Here is a 22,518-nt window from a genome sequence, read left to right on the forward strand (position 1 = left end):
AGAGTCTATGATTCTATGATTTTGTTCATGCCCAGTAGGAAATGGCAAAACCAAGGACATTAATTCTGTCTGTGCACATACTGGACTGAATGATAGGAACTCACAGAAATAAGGTAACTTCAGAGATGTATTTAGGCAGCTTAACCATTTGCCTCTGTCAAAGGACAGAAGACTGAAGCACAGTCTTCTGTGCTTCATCCTGCTATTACTCAGGATAATGGCTTCTTTGGTGTGCAAAGATCTAACACTTATTTAAATCAGGCTGTATGAGGCAACGACTAGGTAAAGTCCATGCTACTTCCTTCTAGCAGCACTGACCTAAATCTTTCTTTATAGTCCCTTACCAAATCAAAATTTGCATTACACACTGTGGATTACATCATTCATTAACCATCCAGAAGCAACTTGGATACCATAAAAATGCTTCAAAAGCTAAGTTACTTTGGGTGGCCTCCTGTTTACATGCTGTTTCCATGACAAATTACACTGGCTAGAAAGAAAATTTCTTCTCTGCAAAACAAGTCTCTTACTCTCCAACAGGATCTGGCCTCTTATTTTCCTCAGAACTTGATAAGAAACCACTTTGGTAGGTATAAAGGTCTACAGTCATGCATCCCTTTGAAGGAACAGAGCCTACATAAATCAAAAAAATCCCAAACTCATAATGAGGTATATGGAAATCTGCTACTCAGGCAAAACAGTCTGGGTTTAGCAGACTGTTCACCACATGGAACAGTTCTGCAGGTCTGGATTTTGCATATGCAACGATGAAAAAAAAAAAGCCCTGAGTACACCACAGCTACATAAAAAAACAAACAAACTTTTCCAGCAGAAGTAAGACTTGAATGGGATTTTTTTAAAACAGAATTCAGTTTCCCTCCTGCTACCCCCTTACTAAAATTATTCACACAAGAATATAATTTTGCAACTTGTGGATGGTTTAAAGCAGTGAAGTATGACTAAGATGATTAGAAAGTTGGAACATTTCTGAAACAATATGTTCTTACAAAATTGCAAGTATAGCGGGTCCACCGATCCGTAACATTGGAGAACGGAAAACTTCACCTCCTGGTATGTTAGAAGTGGGTTGTGAACCTCACTTTAGGACACTGACTTCCAGTTTATTAAACTCCTTACGTATTATGTAAATATATCCATAAAAGCCTAAAATCTCACACACAGAGCAACTGGTACTGTCCACTTTGCATCCTGCCTTGCCTCATTTGACACCAAGTCCAAGTTCCCTTGCAGCATGGACACAGAACTAAAGATGCTCAGATGGCTACAACAGGAATTACTGGCTTCTCTCCCAGTTACAGTAGCAGGTATGAAACTAGAAGTCATCTCTAACAGACTACACATGCAAAAAGAACTTTCACTCCTATATCATCAGCTTACAATACATCTTCCAGACTGAATTATTATTATTATTATTTGTGAGTAAGGGGTTTGCCATTTTACCTGTATCCATCTCTTGAAAGTAGCTATCCCATAAAAACGTGTTGACATAAATGGAAATCCAACCCTTCTCAAATGAAAAACAGACTGCTAAAAGGTGTGGTTTCTGAGAAAGAGGTCCCTCCACAGAAAGAAGGCTGGAGTTCCTAGTGTAATTATCCTCTGAAAACAGAATAAAGCTATACCATATGTAATTTATATGCTGTAGAAATAATTATGGGTAGGGAAAATTAAGAGTGGACAGGCATCTTTGTTCCCTCTATTGGGTCAGAGAATCTGCTTATTAAATATTTTAATAAAATACTGCATTTGCACAGGACCTTGCCTCTGACCATCTCAAAACTGTCTATAAACATTCAGCAATTAACATTCATCTGCCTCATTCAACTGATATTTACCTTTTATTTTTAAACATGTAAAGAAGCTATTGCTCAAAGTTTGATTTGACAGTGCTGTACTACAATTTCTGTCATGTTAAAGGAACATATTTGCTGTACCTCACAACCTTGAGACCACGCAAGAGGATGTAATAATTCATTTGACTTATAATAAACCTTCAACTAAAGAAGGAAGTGACTTCCACAGTGCCAAAGAAGGACCTGTAAAGGATGCAAAATGGAGACAATTGAGCAAGGGAATGTCACCATGCAGCTCAATATCCAAAGGCTGCTTTTTGAGGTACCTCACAGTCCAATCAAAAGAAAAAGAGCAAAACAAAGTGCTATAAGAAGCCTTTTATAGTGAAGGACATTCCATTTGGCAAAGTATTTCACCAGCACAAGTCAAAGATTGCTGCATGTCAACTCTGCTTTCCCTATAGCTGGGTCTCTTGGAGCATAGATCTTAAACACTTCTGTGTGCAATCAAGCCTTCCTTCTCAGTATCAGTGCTATACACCCCTTACAAAAAAGCCCCATGCTCATTTTATCACAACAACAAAAAAATGTTAAACAAAAAGCATCAAGAGATATGATGAGGAAGCACAGACAATTGCTCCCCCACAGCTGCCAGAGTAAGGATAGTTTCAGTACAATCAATGGAATTGTGTTTGATTTTTACACTGTTTTCTTTCAATAAACTGGTACTTTTTAAAGGCTAGAATTCTAACAGTCTGGTATTTTTGGTAATTTTAACAATTCATGAAGCAATAGTCTTAGGAGATGCTACTTCATTTCAACTGGTACCAGATGAAGATAAAATACATGGTAGATCTACCTGTCTCAGAGATAAGGTTCTATAAACATACTGGAACAAAGACTTGCTGGCCTCAGAATTTTATTTGCTTGCTCTTACTCTAAGCCTACTCAGCTCTGCAAACCAACTTCATACATCTAATTTTAAGACAGAGCAGAGACTCCTTGCAGCAAGGTCCTGCCCTCCTGGACTTCCAGAGTCAGTCATAGTGCGGTTCTGATCCATGGTCTGTGAATTAAATTGCATTTTGTGAGGAACTCACTACTGAATTCAACAAGTGCAGCAGTCAGCCTGCATTAATAGAAGTTTTGTTCTGTGACATGCTGAAATACAAGTTCAGAAAGCATAGCTGGAGTATGTTTACATTTCTGCTGTTGACTGGTGCTTTCCAAGTGTCTTGCTCTGTCTCTCAATGGATCCATTTATTCAGGCCAACATACAAAATGCAAAATTCTTCCACATTTTTTATAACTTATAATTAATTAAAATGTCTTTCTCAAGAAATCATCCTCAATAAATGGCTTAGCATTAATTCACAAATTTCAAGAAGTGACTGTTTTGTTCTTGAGTATTTATGGGTAAAGAACCAGCCATTTGCCCATCACTTCATTAGGGAAGAAGGGTACTTGCAAGTTTCAACCTCAGCAGACTGAGTGCTTTAGCAAGGCACACTTACAGGCAGGTAGAGAGATGCTCTTACTCCTATCCCTACCCCTGTCCCTACAGCTCTTGGGCCCGCCTAGTTCCCCTAAACTCCTTCATTAACACCACCTCTTCCCTGCAATTCATTTTGCTTCCCTCTCTCTCCAAAGAGAAAAAAATGCAGGTTTGTCTAGATTGCTGGGAAACTTTTGAGCTAAGTCTGAAAAATGAGGATTATTTCAGACCACCCTCTACATCACAGTTTGAATAGTTAAATGTTAAAACAAGTTATGCTACTACAGCTAAGGACCTGTGCACACGTAATACAGTTTATACTTTGCTGTGAAACAAATATCACAAAGAAAAGAAAAGGAGGTACCTTACTTGATAGGGTTTTTTTTTTGTGGTTTTTTTTTTTTTTTTTTTTTTTTTTTTTTGGGAGAGTAGAAAATGTGTATTTGGGTGAGGAGGTTCAGAACTGTAAGAATCATACTTATCCTGAATACAGTATAATATAGCATTAAACAGCTTTAAACCAAAAGACAGCAGTACATAATATTGACTGCACTCAACATTTGTAACTCCAATATATTCTTTCTGCAAAACACACAGAAAACAGGGAAAAGACAAGTTCAATGATTGTGAATGATGGAGTTATAGATTTGTCTAACTTTGAAAATGTAAACAAATTAAAAACTTGCCTCTGAATGGAAAGACCTTTCATATGGGTTTAAAGTAATTAGAAGCTTTTCTGTCAGTGTGGCCAGTGTTAAAGCACTGTCAAATCTATGTACCAGTGATGGAAAGTAGACTTCAGACTTTTTAGACTATGGCCATTTATTTTACCAAGACTGGTAAAATTACCTTTTTAACTCTCTGTAAGACCTGCTGTATTTTGAAACTGAAGCGCACTGCAGACAGACATGAGCATTTAAAGGGTTTATTACTCATGATGGCTATACCCAAGAGTAGCCTCAAGCATGTGGAAAGAAGTTCCCTTCTTTTTGCTTTTTTTTCCTATTTTGAGAGGCATATTCAGGGCTTTGATCTTCTTCCCTGTTCTCTTTGTCTTCTGTTGCTGAAGTAAATAGTTGACTTTTTTCTTTTGCAGTTTCATCACTTTAATACATTACACCATTTGGCACAGGAGACACAAGGAACCACATCAAATAAAAGCACGTGACCACAAAAGCTGCCATGATCCCAGATTTGCTGTCAGTTTACCATTTTTCAGACTCGCCTGACTGTAACCAAATCCATCCTATCACACAAACAACGTGGTGCTTGGCAGAAGCCTTGGGATAGTGCTTCCATCAGCAACACAAAGCTTAGCAGTAAAATAAAAGAACATTTGTACTGAAAAATTGGACAGTCTAGGTTTGAGACAGCATTTTCTTTCCTTTCCTGTAATAGTCCATTTGAAGCAAACATAATTAATATACTGCTTGTCCACTCAGATCTATCACAAAGAGAAGCATGTCCAAAAAAATTTCCACTTTATTTTAAAAGAAACAATTTTTTCTTTTAATTACTTCTACTATAATACTGGTAAAACAGAAATGTATGATTTCAGCAAAGAGAGCTAATCTGATCTAATCTATATTATTGAATGTTCTGGAAAAAGAAATACAAATAGACCTAGAGGGAAGCTATGCCAAATCTGTTTATCTGAAGAAAGAATCCTGGTCAAACTCAGACTCAGCATCTGGCCATTAGAGCTGAAAGGATGATACCATCATTTTTTCCTTGACCTACTAGTGGTTCAGAGTAAATACCTCTGAGCTTGTCCTGACTAGTGACTGGAAAAAAATATGAAATAATCACTGTAAAGAGCAAATACTAAAACCAGAATGTATTCTAGTTTCACAGAATGTGCAGAAAACTGCAAGTCAGACTTACTGAGCTTTATTTCAGTTTTCTGCTGACTCTGTATGTTCTAGCATGTTATTTCAGCCATCCTGTTTCTCTGCTTGCCCACCTATTATGTTCAGATGCTTATACTGAAGTACATGGAAGTTTAATAACATTCATAGACTAGTACAAAAACTGTGGGATGAAGTAATCTTTAAAAGCTAATAAATACATGTTTGGGTTAGTCCAACTTCTCTATTCTGCTGCAGGTAAAATTGTAAGAAAGAAGCAGTTGTCTATAATGTATTAGCCATTTTAGACAAAGTGGTCATACCAAGGAGACTTACATGAAGTGTATAGATTCTAGGTTCTAGCAGACTTTAACCTATCAGACTTAAATGCAAACCATACCTAGAGTGATTCAATACTGAAGGATTTGTGGGGATAAGAGCTCTGTCCCCAGGATTCTATTGCTTCTCAAAGAAAATAACTCAAGTAGTATGACATTAATAGATGGCTAACCCTATAATTAGATTAGAATTTGTTTCTTCTCATCCCTTCACTGAGTACTGAGAGCTAGAGGCAGAAAGAACAGATACTCCTGCAGTATCAAGTTTTTCTTACTGCTGTATGATAGCATAAAAATCTGAAAATATTACTATTTCCTCTGTATTTGATAAATCAGGACTGAAAGGATTTTTCCTTTGCTTAATGGATCTTTACACACAGAAATATTCTGCGTAAAGGGGACTGCCAGATTTCTACTGATGTGTTAAATGAGTGAAAACCTGGGCTGCTAGTGCTGGGAAAGGGAGCACTCCACCATCCTCTCATCTCACATTCCCTGAAGAAACAAAACCTCAAGAGAATAACAATTATTACCTGGCTGATGGGACACTTGGGACACAGTGGTACTTGGGCACACAAGCACTCTGCCTACAACACCACACCGCTTCCCTCTCTGGGTGACAGGGCCCCTGTTATGAACGGACCTGTGGCTCAGAGCAGACAGGTGGGCAGGCAGGCAGCCCAGCAGCACTGATTGTCCTCTGGCACCTCCATCAGACCTCAAGGTACAAACTCGTGGAAAGTCCAAGCAACAGAAATTATCAGTGAGGCTTTGAAGTGTACAGGTTAACTTAACTGGTGTCACCAACATCACTCCATAAAATGGTACAAAATTTATGGTCACTAATTCATTCTGACAACATAAAAGTGAAAAGTATAAAGCAATATAATTCAAACTGTTTCAAAGTATTAACATAGAATTGTTTTTCATAGTACACTACTAACAGGTTCAAAAAGAAAATATGAAAAGTTCTGTAGGTTATAGAGTTTTAGCCTTCTCTTTAAGGCTAAAAATTTCTGACAAATGTTGCTTTTGTGTTGCAACAGACTGAACTGATGCCCCCTTACTTCTTCTGCAAAAATATCACCAGTAGCAATGTGTATTGCAAGTGTAGTATACTCAGTCAGCTGGGGCAGATAATAATGAGAATCCATAACAAATGACAGAAGAGCTGAATTTAGAGACACTTCTTATGATATCAAAAATAGAACTTTGGTGTATCCTTCCCCTTCCCTCCTAAAAGGTACTGCTTACTAGTATTAATTCCAATTAATAATATGAAATATTTTTACTAAATAAGAATTCATTAAATAATATCTACAGGAAATAGATATAAGAAGCCCTGAATCAGTTGCTAGATGCCTCACATTTTAAAGAGGAGGGCATGGTTCCTGTCCCAAAGAACTTTCACAGTCTACTATTTCAAGCTACACTGCAGAGAGGAACTGAATGAGAGGGTAGGAAGCATGCACATTGCAGAAAGGAGACTTAAACCTTTATCACTTACAATGTAGATAAATAATTTCCAAAGCATTTTGCTTATTTCTTAAAGGTTGGCAACACATTAAGAGAAACCTGAGTGAGAAGTGAAGAAAGGTCAGAGAAGATTTTCACAGAGAATTCAATGCAATAAGGAAGCAACAGCAAATAAAACTCCCAAACTACCAGGAAAAGTTGTAAGAAAGAAATCTAGACAAATAGAGCAGCAGCAAACATCACTGAACAGAAAAGGTAGATAAGATAAGCAACATGTGCAGATAAGTAAATAAAGAGAGCACTGTGCAGTCCTGAATTATTTTCATTTCCACAGAAGTTCAAAAACATACAAGAGAAAGATCATGTAGCCTAACTTCCTTCAATTTTCTTCTGCATGGATCTCAGAAAGAGAAGCAAACATGAAAGAGGCTGGAGACCCATCACAACTAAGACAAAACAAGATTTTGGGTGAAGAAAAAGTCAACCGTTACTGAATTGTTAAACATTTCCACTCTGCATTAGTTTGAGATAACAACATAAACATAGGAATTTGTTTACAATAATGCATTCTCCCAATTTTTCCTTCTCATGAACTCTGAAGGAAGAAAGTTGAGTCTGTTATTCTTCAAATTCCTGTTCTTCAGAAAGATACTTTTAAGGGCATTACCTGTTTTGCTGCTATCTTTATAACACCCTAAACTGTGAATATATTAAGGGCCTTTAAGTAGCAAGTAAAATAATACTGGGCATTGGCTCTTCTACTTCAAGGGAAAAATGTAATGACTTGGAAGAGCTGTGTCAAAGGAACTAAAAATGGTGTAGCATGAAGACAGGAGTTAGGAATGACAAACTTCTGCAGAAAGAAGAGAGAGAATACTGGAGTGCTGGTATGCCGTGAACAGTATGCTCCTCTGAAACAATAGCACTCAATAAATTAACAAAGAATCCAGGATTTATTTATTGTAAGGATCCCTGGAAATTCCTCACTGCACTGAAGCCTGGGTGGTATGTTACACAGTGCTTCACAGCATTTAAGATATTGATCTACTCTTCTATAATCCACTCTGCTTTAGTGATGAAGATCTTCCAAGCAATTCAGTTGAACAGAATATTTATCACAAATCCATGTACATCTTCTCTTATTATCCCTCAATAAAGTGGATAATGTACATTAATAACTGCTCTAAGAAAGCATCAGTTATACATGCAAACATGCTGTATCTATCTGTAATTTCTGATGACTCTTACAGCAGCCATTCAATAACATCCACGTTACTACACTGTGACTGTACACATGGCAGATAATTTTCCAGTACTTGTACTAAACACAGCTAACCAGCAGTGTCTATCACAAAGCAGAAAAATTACTCTGAAAACCTTATGACTCTGTTGCCTTCCCTGCCTACTGTTCTTGCCTTTTTCTGAAGAACAACAGTCATTTCCTTGCATAACTTGCAGCCCTTTATGTTTTGTGATTGCACTTGCTCATATTGTTCCTTATTTTATTTATGTTCTCTAATCTACTTGCCAAATTACAGTAATTATCTCTTATTGTTAATCTTTTCCTATATTGCTTAATGCCTAACACTTCCAGTGACACAGTGATTCTGTAGAGCATTTATTTTCTGCCTCTGTGCTAAAACACTGCTGTGTTGTAAACTTCTCTCATGTAGGTTTTTTTTTTTCCATTCTCCTTAGGCCATACAGTAATCCTCATTTGTGAATCTCATCTATCTGGAGAAACATTTTGTATGAAACATCCTGTCCTCTGCTTCATCAGCATCACGTTTAATTAGCTTACACTGAGAGGGCAAGAAAACTTCCAGAAAAATGTCAGAAATGAAATGAGAGCAACATGCTGGAAAACTTCTGGATATGAAGTTGAGCATTTGGGTCATCGATAAGAATGCCCAAGGGAGACAGAAAGTTAAAGGAGAAAAATGTTTTTCTTTCATACATCTGGCTTCTGACACTGATTTCCATGTGTATGCAGCATGATTAAAGGGCATTCTTGCTCAGATCTTGAAATTGGCTTTATCTTATGTTCACAAATGATGTGGAATGCTACAAGTCTGGTCTGGTGCTCCTGCTAAATGCTCCAGGAGGCCGAGTGCGCTCTGGTTTTATGTAAGCCAAATACACATGTGGACACAAGGCAAGAGAACATCAGTTTTTCATGTAAACACAACCACTGTGGCTTGACAAGCTAATATGAACCATGTTAAACTCTTACTCATTTAACAAGGTGATATCAATCTGCTCAGACAGTTTTTACAGTCCCTTTCAGAGTCTTTACCACAGGAATTTGTGTAAGTCTGTTTTGTTCCCATGAACACAAATAATTCAAAAATCATCCTAACATGTTCTCTTCAAAACAGAGGGAAGTAAAGCTATGGATCATATTGCACAAGGGCAGCCTTTGGTAGGTGGAAAGACTGAGAAAAATTCTCAGAAGAAAACACTGGCACTTTGAAACTCTGGTCTTATATCAGAAGTAACAAAGGTTCCTTCTGTAAAAAGGCAGACACAGGTCCGCTTTTAAAACAGAAAAGGCAGAAAATAAATCCAAAGGTCTTCATTGTGTTAAAAGTGAAGCAGGGACCCCATATATACAAAAGGAACTGGAAATCTCATGATTTGTAACTTAACAGCAGTGCTTAAGTTGGTGAGAAGGTGAATACAAGTATTCCTGTATTTTGATTACACTGATATGCCTGGATTTTGGTCATGGAGCACATTCATCATAGAATGCTATGCAAGGCAAAGACTGGAGCAAAAAATCCTTTTCACAAGATTCCCCTTATCCCAGAAGAGATAATGAACATTCATAGTGCAGATACAGATATCAGTCAGGCCATTAGTCAAACACACACACTTCTACGCCCTAAACTGTCTTTAAAGCTGTCCCTCTTTCCCTTAGAAGCTGCAAGCACTTACATGGCCATTGAAAGATGAAAATTACACCTTTACATTAGTATACCTTATGACTTTTTAAGGTTTGATTAATATTGCTTAATGTTTAAGATGTTGAGTGGTAAGATATAAGGATGGCCTAAATGGCATCGGTAAGTAGATGTATTTATGGGATGCTTTGATAAACCAGGCTCTTTAGTTGAAGAATGACATTTTCAGAAAGATTGTCTGCTTTTAAATAATTTCTGTTCTGTCATTTAGTAAGACTGAAATATTAAGATTCTACATCTTGAATTGCTTCCTAAATAAAGTATTCTCTTTTTGGAAATTATATTAGGGCTCTTGAGTCATATAGATATGTAAAAAAGATCAGATGATTACCAAAAATAAAAGCATCGAAGCAGTACTACATGTCTTATTAAAATACCTTTTACCCTAAAAATGCAAAGTGTTTTAAGAACACATAATACAATTTGTGTATAGTGCTTCTACAGATTGCTTAAAATACATTAATAGACAATCCTTGATTCAATTTCTGTCAGGGAATGAATATTACTGTATGTGACTAAAAGCTGAGCAGAACTCACAACTACCTCAGAAGTGAAGTACAACCAGAATTTCCCAAGCAGGTTCTCAACATATTTCAAGGTGAAGTTTACTGTTAAGCCATTTCAGTTTATCCTAAGTTCTGCCTTCATCAACTAATAATATCACAGTGTCACCAAAATCCCTTGGATACTATCCACTCAGGCAGATTAACTGTTTTTTCATTTTACAACATTCAAAGAAGCTGCTGCACACCATCTATGCTATCGATCTGCAACCACAGTAGTACATGATTTCAGACAGAGAGAACTCCACAAGCTTTTTTAATTGTGAAAATCTGTCACTCATGAAAGGCTATTTTAAAATTGACTAAAGAATGCAAAAAATTAAACCTTCCATATTACTTAAATCTATAAATAGCGTTTTTGAATTCTAGTTTACCTGGGCAGAAATAGTTGATTTGGGGCTCCTGCCAGCTTAGGTTACTATTTTGTTGTGAATACAGAAGTTCTCAGAAATCACACGCTCTTTGCTTTTTCTACTATTTCCTGCCTTCAACATACAGGCCACTATTGGATGTTTTTAAGTGAATTATAATGAATGTGCTAGCTTATGAAGATTTTAGGTGTGCTGAAGTTGGAGTAAAAAAGAAAAAAAAACAAAAAAATACAGTTATGAATTTAAATCTAAACTTCTCTGTATATAGCTTGTGTTCACTGGGCTTCCTTCTTAAAAATGACTGAAGGCTTTTCCTTTAGTAACTACTTCTGTAGTTCATGTTTCTTTGGACACTGATTGTTCTCAATTTCTTTAAAAATTGCAGGGGTTACACTGACAGCAAAGACATCATCTCATGCTTTCAGATTTTTTACCTTTCACTAAGAGCTCAGGGTAATGATGCAATGCCAGGATGCTGTACATGCCCAATTTCACTCCAGATTAAGAATCAGGCATAGGGTTTAACAGTTGCTTTGTGATACAAAGGAGGGAATGAGATTTGATCCTCTTATACTGAGGTAAATTCTTATCCACCTTGGTTTAAAATAACAATATACTTAGATTAGGATTTGGATCTACTGTACCTAATGTATTGTTCTCAAGCTCAAAAAAAGCAATAGTGAGATGAGAGTCTTTAATATCTACTTCTGACTTCACAAACGACAGCCCATCCAATAACTCCTTCTATTTGATCCTTTCTCTTGTTTGCTGGTTCAAACTTGACATTTGTATAATACAATACACTATTTATTTATTTATTCATTTATTTATTTCAGTTACTACAGCCTTGGACATATAAATCCTTATCTGAACGTCTCCTTGATAAAATGAGGTGTTGCCTTTTTACTCCTATAACCACCTGCACCTCATACGTAAGCTCAGATACAAAATGTGTAATATTAAGTCAACATTTTTTTTCCCCCAAGCCCCCAAAAGAATCACAATTTCAAAGTTTTGGTTCACACATCTGCAGTAATTTGATCCTCCTGTGCACACGTGCTATAACAACACAACACTACCAACGTTAATGTCATACTAATATATGGACATGACCTAATAAAGGTTGATGAATTACTTCTTTATGAGTTTCCTGTATGTAAACATCAGCTATATTATTCCACAAATGTAATCTCTGTATTTCTGTTATTCCTGACTGCCTGCCAGTCAATGTTTACCCCTCCATATTTGCAGAATCAGGACTATTCGCAGGAGAAGCAAGAAGGAAGTTGGTGAGCAGCGCAGTAACAAAGTCTGGTTTCCAGTGGACTTGTACAATGTGTCAGACTGACTTTTTACACGGGCTGTGTTAAAGCCACAGCACAGCAGGAGTTCAGTCCTTACAAACATCAGAGAAACCACACTGGAAAGATGTCCTAAATGCCTTTGCCAAATGAAAAGCTTCAAATGCTGTTTATGCCTTGCAAGATAGCAGAGCATGCATTCAGGAGAGGAATCTTCACTGAAGAGAGGCTTTTTTCACCTGATGTTTAATAAGGCATGAATTCTAATTGAAGCACTTCCTAAGATTAGAATATTCATAATTTCTTTCTCCCATATTGACTCTCTGCTCACTGAATACTGAAGTGAGCTTCAGCACTGAATACAGAGGGGCTTCAGCCTTTCCTTCAGGTGTAAGTAACAGTATCTTCCTCTTCTTAGTGGTTATATTCATGAGAATATAAAAACGATGTGAATTTCCCACATTTGAGACTTCTACCTTTCTGCAATTTTTTTTTCTTTCAAATTGACCAGCAGACTCAAAAATGTTAGCAGGACAAAAATGACAGATACCTGTACATACAGATAACATGATCCTATTAATTTTACAGCAAACAAAATCAATTTTCTTAGAAGCCAGATTTAAAAATAACCCAAATTTCCCATCACACAACATATCTAGGGAGAAACTGAAGTCCTTGGCAGAGGTAATCATCAGGAAAACAGCCAAAACCTCAAGCTCTATGCAGAAAATGATAGCAATTCCAAGAAACCCACCCCCAAACCAATCCCATTGATTAACCTGAAAGCTTAAACAAAAAACTGAAAATCAACTGATTAAATTCACATTGCATATGCAATTCAGAGAAAGGACAGTGTTCCTCAGATACTTCCTGAATAAGAACAAGCATAGGAAAATCCATCCCATTAGGTAAATAATTTGCCAAAACCACCATTCCAAGAGCTTCTACAAATGCCTTCTTAACCACAACCCTAGGACTGTCAATACAACACTAGCAATCCACTTTCTTTACCATTAGTGCACACAGGTGCATACTCAAAAGAAAAAGTTCTGTAAACCTGAGGTGTCAAACGAAGGTATAACTTGACACTATCACTGAAAAAAATATTGATGCCTCTTGAGGGATGGAAACTGAATCAGTAAGGCAAACATGTTAGCCCTAAGGAAGCTTCAAAACAGGACTCATTTGAAACAGCTATCTCATATGGAAAACCTCAGCCTGCAACTGAAAATCTTTTAAATACAAGAAACAAAAGAAAAATATTTATAATGGAAAACATGAGGCAATTTCCAATTGCAGCAAATTTCAAAGGTTGCTTGGTCTCCTAGCTCCCAGCTTTACTGGAAAGCAGGAGTTGCTTAATATCACTGAAAACATCTGACAAAGGCCTTTTAGTCTAAGTTTAGAGATATGACCTTTTTTTTCCTCAATAATCCAGAGCAGGAATCTATTAATCTTTATAGTTTTAGATGTGTATTTATGACTCTCTTCTTGGGCACTACCCACAGGGTGTGAATTTTAAAAGATTCCCCCAGCCAGTTGGGTTATACTTTTTGTTTTTTTGAAGCTGGGAATTTGTGTTAGAGAAAAGGCTCTAGAATTTCTGGTAGTTTCTCAGCAAGTTTACTAATCTTGCTTAGTGGGTAGGAAAAGAAGGTGAATGAATCAACACAAGGAAAATAACAGTCAAAATACCAGAAGGTGATGGAAACTTGCCTATGTTCACAGTACAGCAGAAAATATGGAAGCTTTACCACCACTTCTTAAGTTAGAATTTTAAAATCTAATGCAAAATGCATGTGTTAGGAAAGGTCCAACCCCAATGCCATATAAAAACCATTGTATAAAGAAAGACGTATTGGTACATGCCCTTGTTGTTCTTGTTTTTTCCACCACTTAACTTTTCAGAAAACTCTGAGCAGATTTTTCTGCTCTTATATGTTGAAAAGGGAAAAAAATCAACCAGGAACCTGTTTTCAGTGGGTTCTGTTTACCAAGATTTTCTAGCAAAAGCTATTCACCATTGGATTTGCTACTGATTTACTGTAAAACAATTGTCTGTTACGCAAGGGTAGTTTGCTCTTGCAGGACAAAAGCCCTCCAGCACAAGTCACTGCAGGTTAAACTGTTTTCATTTGGTGAGTGCAGAGGATACTCCTAAATGTAGCTCTGCATACTCTTTTTTAAACTTTCCTTTAGTTTCTCATAGGGCTGCCCAAAGACTGATCATCAATGAAGGTCATCTCAAACTCTCTGCAGAACTGATGATGGACACCATAAACAAGAACTCAATGATCATTTAACATTAGCCAACAGTAGCCCAAGAGCCATCTGTACCTGCAGAATCGTCACCACTGGTTTTAAGCAGAGCAAAACTAAGGTTTTTCACTCAGATAAAACCAAGTCAAGGGAGGTGGCTGTGGAAATGACAAAGACATGATGAAAGCTGGGTTTTTTTACACGGGCACTGTGTAAAAGCTGCACTGATTCCTTTGCAGTTAGGGGTAGCCCTGTCTCTCACATCTACAGCAGCTCTTAGAAAGAGTCACTAAGAAGTCTAAGTAAATAATTAGCTCTAACAGTGGGGTTAAGTCAGCAGGAGGGTTCACTAGTGACTTGTGCTGTTTAAAATGTTTGTAAATGACCTGACAAACCTGTGAGCTGCCAGGTGGCAGTTCAGGGATGACAGGTTATTGAGGGTAGTCAAAATAAACTCCAACTATGAAGAGTAATGAACAGACTTTGAAGCAGAGGAACTGGATGACAGTAAAAAAGAGATTTAACACAGATGAGTATGAAGTGATACACACAGAAAAAAACCAGCCCTAACCAAAAATGTAAAATGGGCACCAAAGCATTCAGCTGCTCTTGGGGCTATGATCAAAGTTCAGTCAACTCAGCACAAAATAAAAAGTCAAAACAAAAAGAAGTATGGGATTATGAGGAAAGAAGTAGAAATTCATCTGCAGCACAAGTCTGTCTGGAAAGCAGAAAATGAGGACAGAAGACTGATTACCATAAAATGATGAATGATGTTGAAAATGTGAATAAGCACTGACTAGTTGCTGTCTCTTCCAATACAAGTGTAGTGGCCAGCTTTATACCAAGCTAACAGGAAGAGCTAGTTTCAAAACTAAAAGGAGAGACATCTTCTTGCAAGATGTAGTGGAGCTGTGAAATTCCCTGTTGCAATATGTATGCAAACGGTAGGCTGGACAAGTACACAAAAGAAAAACTCATTCAGGATTACATATGAATCAGATTTCCTCAGCCACCAATGGCTTAGGGCTGGAGAATTCTTAGGGCAAAATATCACATGTGCTAGCCCTGTTTCTATGGACTTTGTTATCATTTTGCACATCCATGTGATTTTCTAGTGGGGTGGCATATTTAGATGATACTGCAAGGCAATTTAAAGTGCAAAATTTTAATCACAAACATGTATCTCTCTATTTACATAAAAAAATTAAAAGGATTGCCACAGTATTATGTGATTAAAGTAGATACAAATCATTTAAATGATGGTGTTTGCTTAAAATTGCAGTAGAAGTAGTTGTTAGAGTAACCTGAACTAATGGGGAGAAAAAGGCAGAACTTTAGAATGGCTAAGTTTTCTTTTCCTTCAGAGAAGGTTTTAAAGTAACTAATTTTGTGATCAGTAAAATGTAGTACACCTTCAAAGAGTTTTAGATTTAATGAAACAAATGAAACATTCAAATAAATAAAGATCCTCTTTTGAGAACTTCAATAGCTCTGCAGCAATGACCTGACTTGTCTGACATGAACTCAGGCTGGGTGGAACATCTGGAAAAACACCCCATCTCAAGATGTAGGACCCTGCCCTCTTCTGCAAGTACAAGTGATATGCCAGGGATCACAATGATTTTAAAAATGCATAGCTCTGCAAAACATACCGTGCTACCTTCCCCACCCCAGCTTAACATACAATCCCTCTGACAATATCAACACTTGCCTAACATGACATTTCACATACCACCATGATTTGGATGGCATGTGCTTGAAAGAGAACTTGAAACACTAACACTTAATGTGATGAGGTTTAGGAGAAGATTGAAGGAAGTAAACTGAGAATGAAGATTACAAAATGGCCCTTTCATTCCTCTGTGGGGATGAAACAGTATGAACAAAACAACCAAACCCCAAATGCTATTTACTTTGGGAAACAGGGTATGTCAAACTTCTCAGAGTAGGTGGAGTCAAGTAAGGACACAATTAGTCTAAAGCCACCACCAGCAAATTGCTGCACACAGAGATATCCCTGTGTACAGGTATGGCTAGCTGCAAGAATCCAAGGGAGGAGGACAAGCTGTCCCTGGAAACGAGTGTGGGTGGGATGCACCACTACACAAGCAAACCCCATCCCCTAAATATGGCCGTGATGTAGGGATGCACTTACACACTAGTGAAGATCCACTTACACGCTGTGCTGGAGTTTTGATTTAAGGCCTCTTACCTTTGTTACTGAACAAATTTTGTAATTAGCTAATGCTGCTGCTTGATTCTATTTGTGTGCTCTTTGTTTTCCAGCTGCTGCAGCATAGAGCAGAGATGTGGGTGATGAGATACAGCTACCTCTGTTTAATCTTTTTTTTGACAGGCTTGGGAAGAGAAAGGGAAGACAAAGACAAGCATTGACTTGATACAATGTTCTTCTCCTTTGTTTGGTGTTTGGGAGAGTTATAATGCAAACTTGATACTTGAAGTCATTTTACTAAAGGGAATGAGGTAAAAGTATTAGCAAGCCTAACTAGATGGTCCAATTTACTTCATGTAGCACATCTCAGTACTGAAATCCAGAGTCCATGAAACAGCATTACATAAGACAGCAGCAACAGAACAATCTCATATGAGCCCTCCAAAATTAAGAGAAAAGCCCATAGAAAGTCTGTCCAAGTATGGGAGATAAATTCAGTAGCTACAGTCAAATCAGTCCTTGGCTATTTCACTGGGATCAAATAAAACAAGATTTGTCAGAATTACAGCATGGGAGAGAGAATCAATCCAAAGGTCTGTTAATGAGGAATTAAAAGACAGCCAACCTATTTCTAAACTGCCATTCCATTTTTTTGCTACATCCAAATCAGACAAAAAAAAAAAATCATTAACAGATTCCCCAGCCTTCCCTTTCTTACTAACTTGTCACCCCATAGCACTGTAAAAGGTTGTTGAACTGATGCTAAGATACTGCCAATGTCCTAGCAGTAAGTTACCAGAAATTTCCTACTGTGAAAGAATACAGGTTGGAAGTTTAAGCACAAACAAGTTTAGGAAAACAAAGAATACCAAATGGGTAAAAAGAAGACACTTCAAGTTTACACTAAAGAAAGATTCGAAAGGTGGATACTATTTGAGAATTGTGTAAGCTAGAGGCAAGGGGGGTGTGGGGTGTGTGTGTCACCATCTGAGACACTTCAGATTTGTAATTACATTGGAATCCTATGCTGAAAGGTGGAAGTGGTCAAGAAGAATGGAACTATCTCATCCTTTTATGAGAAGCAGATTTCCTGAAAAACTGTGTTGCTTGTTTTTAGCACCTGAGCTACACAAAGACACACTTCTCAAACATTAAGGAAACAGAAATGATTTGCATCTCTGCTCTGACTGACCTGACTACCTGAGAGGAGCTTTTTGTTAGAAATTAGCAATTGCAATAATATTACTGAAGAGGATGGAGGTCATGGTTATATACATCACAAACTTTTCAAGTACTGCATACTAATATCTAGATTGTTCCTTGTAACTAAGTCACCACTTTCTATTCTTCAAGACTGCCAAACCTGTGACATGCAACTGTTACCAACTGATTTAGCACATCCATAAGTTTCTAATATGATTGGCATTGTACATAATTTCAGAGCATGAAAGACAAAATTGGTTGGGAAACATCTAATTTTCATCTTTCAACGTGACAATACATGAAAAATAGCATCTGAAATGCACAGACTTATTGCCTAAGTAAGTGACTTCAAAATCCATGTATTAGTTGGGAAAAAAGAAAGACACCCAGGTCTTTACATGTCAAACTTACCCTCCTATGGATTGTGTAACACCTGCTCCAAATTGCTTTCTCTTTGGAGATCTACTTTGGAAAAGTGACCTATCCAAAGCTGTTGCCAGTACTTGGAAAAGGCCATCTAGCCTTCAAGGAACCCTGCATTTATTCAGCATCTAATTAGTTCAGAACCTGAAGAGCATGGAGGCAAACCTGGCCAGGCCCTAAAAGTAGCTAATTGTAGCTCTTTGAACCAAATGCTGGGAAAGGTTGAATTTTATGTTGTCCATGGTCTGATTTCCTAACTTTGCAAGAAGAGATAAAAATGCAGTACATGTAAAAGCAAGGGATGCCTGGTGAACAGCAGACTATGCACTATTATTCATCAAGTCTCAGGGTACATGTTTCATAATCCCAAAGATACAAAAATTATTTTCATTTAAAATTTCATACTTTGCCTTGAAAATCCAGCACTCTACTATCTGTCTACCAGGAAACCCCAGAATTGCTCAATTCTAATGAATAATCTGGACCTGGTATTTTCATCTTTCCCACAATGTAAATACACATTAAAGGGGAGATGAAACATGGACAACTCCAAAAGATCTGGAGAATAAAAGAGCAAAAGCTCCTAGTTGGGGAAAAAAATACTTTCCAAAAAGCATTTCTATTAGTTAACAGAACAAGATGCAGTTTATGGTTTGTTTTTAAAAAATTTCTAACTTTATTTATTTTTGTTGAAAAAAAGCCCCCACGCCCAAAACTCCCCCTCCTTGTGTCACTTTGTATACTGTTTTCCCTTTTCCTTATGTTACTAAAGCTAGACAAACGAAAGAGATATTTCCTCCCCAACATTTAATTCAACCAAATCATTTGCATATTTTCAACATAAAACAGTTTTAAATAGCCACAGTTCTGACTGTCATTGTGACTAGTATCCTAATCAAGGTGCATGTTTCCTCAGCATCAAGACTGCCCAGACACTGCAGTAACTTCAAAGGATCAAATTAATTTCCAAAAGAGACTTGTCTTTTTACTTCCTAAAGATTTAGACTTCACAATGCATGTACAAAATTATAAACTGATCTTATCAAGGCCTACTGCAGTATTCTGAGGAGAACTGAATGCATGCCATGTTACAAGTGTAAGAAATGACAAATAGGCATATCACAGGATCATAACAGGGCTGGAAGGGACCTGGTTCCAACCCCTCTGCCATGGACAGCCAGGGACACCTTCTACTAGACCAGGCTGCTCAGAGCCCCATCCAGCCTGGCCTTGAACACTTCCAGGGATGGGGCATCCTCAACTTCCCTGAGCAACCTGTTCTACACCCTCACGGTAAAGTGAGTTCAAAACTCCTTGAACATCATCGCCTGAATTTCAGAACTACTTTCCCAAAAGCGCCCTGAGTTCCTCTCACACAGCTTTACCTTCCCCAGTCTTAGCTATGTTTGTCACTTTATGACAACTACAAATGCAAAGAAAAGCAAATTTTAAGTCACAGATAGATTTTTCACATGCATTCACATGCATTTCATGGCACAATCCAAAATATAGATCCTACTACTCATTACCTACTACATGAGCTTTTTGAAAAGTTATGACAAAGGAAAAATTTGAAGTATCACTCCCGTAGCAACACATAACAAAACCCATGACATTCCCTGTAGAGCACTGATTTTATGATTAAATAAATTTATTCAAAAACCTTTTTACTGTAATATCCAAGTGATAAGCAAAATAATTCTACTTCCTCCTCCATTCCAGGTGTGAATGAACAAATTGACTGGAAAACTTACACTTCCTCAAAGTAATTATTTCTTATTTTCAAACAAAGGCATTTAAAGAGCCTGAAAATGCCACACAAGCAAAAATGATAGAGCATTTAAAAAGAAATCCCCCATAGTCAATATACTGGAAGTCATCTCTGAGTCATCACTGCCCTTCAGGCTTCCACATACCCTCTTTCACCTCCTTTAGCAGAATTTGGATCTGCCAAACCTGAAACAATTCTCCTTTTGTCCTTTAGGTTTGAAGAGATATCCACTGATCTATTTGCTGGTATAATAAAACCAAAATCTGGGTTGAGAAACCACAAGATCAACTGTAAAATATTACTATGGTGGCTAACAACAGTTTCTACGTTATTAATCCAATCAGACAGGTCTATGCCTGTCATCTTTGCCCAGATTTGAACTTCTGTTGCCCAAGAGAATAGAAATTGGTGATGCAGGAAGAAATGCTTAACTGTACAGTATTATTTGCTTGTGGCTCAGCAAGCACTTAACCACATATGTGAAGCTTTGCCAAGATGTCCTCCTACAACAAAAGAACTTAAGGGGAAAAAAAAAAAAGAGAACACAAACACAATCAGTAGTTGGCAGATTTTGGGTGGAACACTATTTACCTACTACTTGTTCTTAAAATAGAATCCAGTATTTTTTACAGGTTTTAAGGACTGAATTAAATTAAAATTTAATTCAGAAGATACAATTTTAATCAGCTTGCCAGCCGCATTATCAATTTATCACTAGGTTACTGAGATACACTGGTGGGGTCGAGGCTCAAAAACATACCAAATTATTAAAAAGATCTTTTTCATAGTGGAAAAAATAGTGCTTCTACACATACTGAATTTTAAAATTTCCATTTCTTTAGAGGACATAGCACAAATAACACCAGTGAGATCCTAGAGGAATCTGTATCAGTGCATGTAAGTGTGGATAGCCTCACGACTACCTAGAAAGTTAAGGCACGGCTTTAATTGAGGAGGGTAACTGAGAAGTAATTTTGCATTAAAAAAATTGACTATAAAAGAAAGAAGACATTTCTAAATCTAGCAACATTTATCTGGTACAGATTATCTGAGGGAGTCTCTATTTGCTTCTAGTTTCCCAAATATGAAGTCTTTCTGACACACATGGATACATTCACACATCCTGACAGCATCTGGTACCATTTTATTCCAGAAGGGTACCAAGAAGACAAGCACATTAACGTTTGCAAAAACATATATTCCAATTAAAAGATGGCAAACTATTTTATCAGTAGAATAGCTCTAAGGAAATTGTGTATTCTGTATTCCTTGCATATTTTCAAATCAAGCCTGGATAAAACTCCTTAACACTTAACAAAAAAAAATCCTTTCTGGTACTGTGGTAATTGAGACATGCAAGGGATGTCTTCTTGTCAAAAATAAGAAAAATAAAATGCATTTTAGACATGAACCACTGCTGTCAATTTGACTATGTCAGAAACGTGAGTTTTCCTTTAGTCCCCAGAAGAATGGTGAGAGAATGGTGCAGAAGACTCTCCCACAAAGTTTGGCAGTTTCCTTCTGTGGCTTAAGAGAATAACTTCATGGCACCACGTATTAAAGGGGCATGCACATGCAGTACAAACATAACCTGCCCAAGAAAACTGCAGAAGAATAAAAGAATATGCACACACATAAAAACGAAAAAAGCCATCCTAAACCATGTCCTTTAACAGGTCACTTGTACAAAAGACACTGCTGCTAGCACAGTGTGCTTATAAACCCTCTACACCCCTACATTCCTGACTTTAAAGGGAGTCAGCTGTAGGACCTTGTTAGATATTAATTAACAAAAACAGGGAGTTGCCTTGGTGAAAAGTAAACAACATTCCAGTTGCAGAGTCTGATGTAACATGGGTGGTTGCATATAGACTCTACCATTAAACTATTAAACAAAATATGCTGAACAGATTGGTGGATGAACAAAAATAGAATGCTAGACTTTCACAGCATAAGTATAACAAACAAAATCAAGATAAATCTATCCTTTTTCTAACATTTTAAGTGTACTCAGTTGTATGTGTAAAGTACTCAGTAATGCCAGTCGCATTGCCAGGATCATTCACTGCTAATGACTAGTGTTCTATTTCAGGGTATTTATTTACTTTTTTTGAAAATTCTGCTATAGTATATGAAATTAAGAAAGGAAAATACAAATTAGCATCTGTGTATTGAAAAGGCAACTTGAAGCTTTCAGTACACAGAGCCAAAAGAATAAAGTTAAAGATATTTCCCAGTATTATGTGCCTTGGTGTTGCAAGGCATAATGCCACCCATATTCTGACCCAACTTCTTCAATATTTGGGGTCCAATGCACTGCTCTAATTTATGTCATGCACCAGCTAGTCCAAAAGGACTATGCGTTTGTGATACTTGTCAGAATGCAGAAAACTCATGCCCTTGTTCCTCATGCTATCCCTGCACTATGACAGCAGCGAGAGAAGAACTTAATTTAACTTTCTACCAGCTCATCGTGACCTCCAGCCAGAACAAATCTTGGATAGCAATATGTCCTTGA

At 37.3% G+C, this 22,518-nt stretch overlaps 1 protein-coding gene across 2 annotated transcripts in view; it reads right to left on the minus strand.

Moving 5' to 3' along the window:
• Positions 1 to 22,518, minus strand: part of BABAM2 (BRISC and BRCA1 A complex member 2) — a 161,437-nt gene that overhangs the window by 38,923 nt on the left and 99,996 nt on the right. The gene's annotated exons all lie outside the window — the stretch shown is intronic.

This window comes from Ammospiza nelsoni, chromosome 3 (assembly GCF_027579445.1).
Source record: "Ammospiza nelsoni isolate bAmmNel1 chromosome 3, bAmmNel1.pri, whole genome shotgun sequence".
Lineage (NCBI taxonomy): Eukaryota > Metazoa > Chordata > Aves > Passeriformes > Passerellidae > Ammospiza > Ammospiza nelsoni.